This window comes from Oncorhynchus mykiss, chromosome 17 (assembly GCF_013265735.2).
Source record: "Oncorhynchus mykiss isolate Arlee chromosome 17, USDA_OmykA_1.1, whole genome shotgun sequence".
Classification (NCBI taxonomy): domain Eukaryota; kingdom Metazoa; phylum Chordata; class Actinopteri; order Salmoniformes; family Salmonidae; genus Oncorhynchus; species Oncorhynchus mykiss.
Window position 1 is genome coordinate 466,021 of NC_048581.1, and position 6,480 is coordinate 472,500.

The window sequence follows — 6,480 nt, forward strand, 5'->3', positions numbered from 1 at the left end:
GTCCTTTGTCTCTGTGATACTGTCATTCTTGTTCTTTGTGGATATGAACCTGCAACCAGTCAAAATCTATTGAGCAGTCAGTACTGTTAATAAATGGAAAGCACAATGTTCAGGGCCATACAATTCATCCATTGTACAGTATACAGTCTACAATGCACTGTACTACAGTATCCATTCTCAGACTTTCTCCTTCCCACCTTCAACAACCTGTTTGCTCTCTGAACTGGCTTATATTGGTTGTGTCGCATCATTTGAAACAGGTTAAATCATGTTCTCTATTTGTATTTGATTGTTGCCACTTGTGTTTACCAGTATGGATGACATGTGTATTAGAGTGCAGAATGTGTTTACCAGTATGGATGACATGTGTATTAGAGTGCAGAATGTGTTTACCAGTATGGATGACATGTGTATTAGAGTGCAGAACGTGTTTTGAGAATGAGTGTTTAGAGTTTTGCTGAAAAGTCTAAGCGAGATCTGCAAATTGTGTTTTACCATGTGAAATGGTTTAAGGTATTGACAACAGACTGCATAACTAGCTAAATGAGTCCAGGCAACTGAGAACTTTGTTCAGCCAATTGGTTTTAGTGTTTTTGCAATTGAGAAAAACTGTAACATTGCCAAAGCAAGTGAGGTAGATAATATATAAAGTGAAACAAACAATAAAAATTAACAGTAAACATTACACATACAGAAGTTTCAAAACAATAAAGACATTACAAATGTCATATTATATATATATACAGTGTTTTAACAATGTTCAAATGGTTAAAGGACACAAGATAAAATAAATAAGCATAAATATGGGTTGTATTTACAATGGTGTTTGTTCTTCACTGGTTGCCCTTTTCTCGTGGCAACAGGTCACAAATATTGCTGCTGTGATGGCACACTGTGGAATTTCACCCAGTAGATATGAGAGTTTTTCAAAATTGGATTTGTTTTCGAATTCTTTGTGGGATCTGTGTAATCTGAGGGAAATATGTCTCTCTAATATGGTCATACATTGGGCAGGAGGTTAGGAAGTGCAGCTCAGTTTCCACCTCATTTTCTGGGCAGTGAGCACATAGCCTGTCTTCTCTTGAGAGCCATGTCTGCCTACAGCGGCCTTTCTCAATAGCAAGGCTATGCTCACTGAGTCTGTACATAGTCAAAGCTTTGGGTCAGTCACAGTGGTCAGGTATTCTGCCGCTGTGTACTCTCTGTTTAGGGCCAAATAGCATTCTAGTTTGCTCTGTTTTTTTGTTAATTGTTTCCAATGTGTTGAGTAATTATCTTTTTGTTTTCTCATGATTTGGTTGGGTCTAAATGTGCTGTTGTCTCTCTCTCTCTGTCTCTCTCTCTGAGTCATGGGAAAATGTGATGTGTGATGTAGACACATCACCTCTAGCCCTGTAATTAATCTAGCCTGTGTGTGTGTGTGTGTGCGTGCGTGCGTGCGTGCGTGCGTGTGTGTGTGTGTGTGTGTGATATATCTCCTGTTCACTAAACACTGATTGGATCTGTGTTGGCTGCCACCCAAATGAAACAAACAGCCACTCATGTATTTCCTTTCCTCTTCCTCCTCTCCTCTTCCTCCTCCTCCCCTCCTCCTCTTCTCCTCTTCCTGTTCCTCTCCTCCTCCTCTCCTCTTCCAGTTCCTCCTCTCCTCCTCATCTTGTCCTCTTCTCCTCTTCCCGTTCCTCCCCTCCTCCTCCTCTCCTCCTGCTCTTCTCCTCTTCCTGTTCCTCTCCTTTCCCCCTCCTCCTCCTCTTCCTTCTCATCTCCTCGTCCTGTTCCTCCCCTCCTCCTCTTCTCCTCTTCCCCACCTCCTCCTCCCTTCCTCCTCTTCTCCTCTTCCTCCCCCCCTCCTCTCCTCCCCTCATCTCCTCCTCTCCTCTTCCTGTTCATCTCCTATTCCTCTCCTCCTCATCTTCTCCTCCCCTCATCTCCTCCTCTCCTCTCCTGTCCCTCTCCTCCTCATCTCCTCCTCCCCTCCTCTCCTTCTCTCTCTTCTATTAATGTCTTTCTTCCTCCTTCATTCCTCTCATATCTGAGAGATGTTATCATCGGCATGTTGACACACACACACACACACACACACACACACACACACACACACACACACACGCACACACACACGCACACACACACACACACACACAGACACGCACACTGTTCATGGACCTGAAATGTGTGAAATTAGTTACAAAAATGTATTAGATTCTTATCATTTGTAGTAAACTGAAATAAACTGAAAATGGGGGAGATCGAGAGAGAGAAGAAGAAAGGGAGGAGTAAGAGAGGGAGGAGAAAGAGAGAGAGAAAGAGAGGGAGGAGAAAGAGAGAAGAAAGGGAGGGGAAAGGGAGGAGAAAGAGAGAAGAAAGGGAGGAGAAAGAGAGAAGAAAGGGAGGAGTAAGAGAGAAGAAGAAAGGGAGGAGTAAGAGAGAAGAAGAAAGGGAGGAGTAAGAGAGAGAAAGAGAGGGAGGAGAAAGGGAGAGAGAAAGAGAGAAGAAGAGAGGGAGGAGAAAGAGAGAAGAAGAGAGGGAGGAGAAAGAGAGAAGAAGAGAGGGAGGAGAAAGGGAGAGAGAAAGAGAGAAGGAGAAAGAGAGAGAGAAAGAGAGAAGAAGAGAGGGAGGAGAAAGAGAGAAGAAGAGAGAGAGGAGAAATAGAGAGAGAGAAGAAGAGAGAGAGGAGAAATAGAGAGAGAAGAAGAGAGAGAGGAGAAATAGAGAGAGAGAAGAAGAGAGAGAGGAGAAATAGAGAGAGAGGAGAAATAGAGAGAGAGAAGAAGAGAGAGAGGAGAAATAGAGAGAGAGAAGAAGAGAGAGAGGAGAAATAGAGAGAGAAGAAGAGAGAGAGGAGAAATAGAGAGAGAGAAGAAGAGAGAGAGGAGAAATAGAGAGAGAGAAGAAGAGAGAGAGAAGAAGAGAGAGAGGAGAAATAGAGAGAGAGAAGAAGAGAGAGAGGAGGAAGAGAGAATAAGAGAGGGAGGGGAAAGAGAGAGAGAGGAGAAAGAGAGAGAGAGAAGAAGAGAGAGAGGAGAAATAGAGAGAGAGAAGAAGAGAGAGAGGAGAAATAGAGAGAACTGATCATGTGCTACATTCCACAACTTCAAACATTATAATCCTCAACCACACACACACACACACACACACACACACACACACACACACACACACACACACACACACACACCTAGTATTGTACAGCTAACCATGTGGGGACACACAATTCAGTCCCATTCAAAATCCTATTTTCCCTAAGCCCCAAACCCTAACCTTAACCCAAAACCTAACCTTAACCCAAACCCTAACCTTAACCCTAAACCCTAACCTTAACCCAAACCCTAACCTTAACCCAAAACCCTAACCTTAACCCAAAACCCTAACCTTAACCCTAAAACCTAACCTTAACCCTAAAACCTAACCTTAACCCTAAAACCTAACCTTAACCCAAAACCCTAACCTTAAACCTAAAACCTAACCTTAACCCTAAAGCCTAACCTTAACCCTAAAACCTAACCTTTACCCTAAACCCTAACCTTAACCCAAAACCCTAACCTTAACCCAAAACCCTAACCTTAACCCTAAAACCTAACCTTAACCCTAAAACCTAACCTTAACCCTAAAACCTAACCTTAACCCAAAACCCTAACCTTAACCCTAAAACCTAACCTTTACCCTAAAACCTAACCTTAACACAAAACCCTAACCTTAACCCCAAAACCTAACCTTAACCTTTACCCTAAAACCTAACCTTTACCCTAAAACCTAACCTTTACCCTAAAACCTAACCTTAACCCTAAAACCTAACCTTAACTCTAAAACCTAACCTTAACCCTAAAACCTAACCTTAACCCTAAAACCCTAACCTTAACCCAAAACCCTAACCTTAACCCAAAACCCTAAACTTAACCTTTACCCTAAAACCTAACCTTTACCCTAAAACCTAACCTTTACCCTAAAACCTAACCTTTACCCTAAAACCTAACTTTTACCCTAAAACCTAACCTTAACCCTAAAACCTAACCTTGACCCTAAAACCTAACCTTTACCCTAAAACCTAACCTTAACCCTAACCCTAGCGTTTTAGGGCTCTCAGCACAAAATCACACACACACACACACACACACACACACACACACACACACAGTCGGTCTCTAACAAGATAAGCTTTGTTAAATGATCCTAAGCGTGAAATGATGACGAGACAGCATGCAATTGTGTATGTGTGTGTGTGTGTGTGTGTGTGTGTGCCTGTGTGCGTGTGTGTGTGTGTGTGTGTGCGAGTGTAAAAGGCAGAACCGATGAGAAGAGTTGAGAACTGTCCCCTTGTTTATTTCCCTTAGGGCTGATCATTCACATGTGTCACGGACACACACACACACACACACTCAGAGGTAAGCCTGCCTTCTGCAGCTCTGGTGGTCAGACATCTTGTGATCAAAGTTAACACACTGTCTAGACCTAAGCCTGAGGAGGGATTTCAAACACACACACACACACACACACACACACACACACACTGTCTAGACCTAAGCCTGAGGAGGGATTTCAAACACACACACACACACACACACACACACACACTCTGGAATGGCAAACTACTGTCTAATGATGCAGATGGTTAAATAATCTCACATGGTTTAGAGAGGTTTACAGTTATCTCAGCGATCTCACATGGTTTAGAGAAACACACTGAGGCCTAACTAGAAACACACTGGGGCCTAACTAGAAACACACTGGGGCCTAACTAGAAACACACTGGGGCCTAACTAGAAACACACTGGGGCCTAACTAGAAACACACTGGGGCCTAACTAGAAACACACTGGGACCTAACTAGAAACACACTGGGGCCTAACTAGAAACACACTGGGGCCTAACTAGAAACACACTGGGGCCTAACTAGAAACACACTGGGACCTAACTAGAAACACACTGGGGCCTAACTAGAAACACACTGGGGCCTAACTAGAAACACACTGGGACCTAACTAGAAACACACTGGGGCATAACTAGAAACACACTGGGGCCTAACTAGAAACACACTGGGGACTAACACACTGGGGCCTAACTAGAAACACACTGGGGCCTAACTAGAAACACACTGGGACCTAACTAGAAACACACTGGGACCTAACTAGAAACACACTGGGGCCTAACTAGAAACACACTGGGGCCTAACTAGAAACACACTGGGGCCTAACTAGAAACACACTGGGGACTAACACACTGGGGCCTAACTAGAAACACACTGGGGCCTACCTAGAAACACACTGGGGCCTAACTAGAAACACACTGGGGCCTAACTAGAAACACACTGGGACCTAACTAGAAACACACTGGGGACTAACACACTGGGGCCTAACTAGAAACACACTGGGGCCTAACTAGAAACACACTGGGGCCTAACTAGAAACACACTGGGGCCTAACTAGAAACACACTGGGACCTAACTAGAAACACACTGGGGCCTAACTAGAAACACACTGGGGCCTAACTAGAAACACACTGGGGCCTAACTAGAAACACACTGGGGCCTAACTAGAAACACACTGGGGCCTAACTAGAAACACACTGGGGCCTAACTGGGGCCTAACTAGAAACACACTGGGGCCTAACTGGGGCCTAACTAGAAACACACTGGGGCCTAACTGGGGACGAACTAGAAACACACTGGGGCCTAACTAGAAACACACTGGGGCCTAACTGGGGCCTAACTAGAAACACACTGGGGCCTAACTGGGGACTAACTAGAAACACACTGGGGCCTAACAAGAAACACACTGGGGCCTAACACACTGGGGCCTAACTAGAAACACACTGGGGACTAACTAGAAACACACTGGGGCCTAACTGGGGACTAACTAGAAACACACTGGGGCCTAACACACTGGGGCCTAACTAGAAACACACTGGGGCCTAACTAGAAACACACTGGGGCCTAACTAGAAACACACTGGGAACTAACTAGAAACACACTGGGACCTAACTAGAAACACACTGAGGCCTAACTAGAAACACACTGGGGTCTAACTAGAAACACACTGGGGCCTAACTAGAAACACACTGAGGCCTAACTAGAAACACACTGGGGTCTAACTAGAAACACACTGAGGCCTAACTAGAAACACACTGGGGTCTAACTAGAAACACACTGGGACCTAACTAGAAACACACTGGGGCCTAACTAGAAACACACTGGGGCCTAACTAGAAACACACTGGGGCCTAACTAGAAACACACTGGGACCTAACTAGAAACACACTGGGGCCTAACTAGAAACACACTGGAACTAACTAGAAACACACTGGGGCCTAACTAGAAACACACTGGGACCTAACTAGAAACACACTGGGACCTAACTAGAAACACACTGGGGCCTAACTAGAAACACACTGGGACCTAACTAGAAACACACTGGGGCCTAACTGGGGCCTAACTAGAAACACACTGGTGCCTAACACACTGGGACCTAACTAGAAACACACTGGGA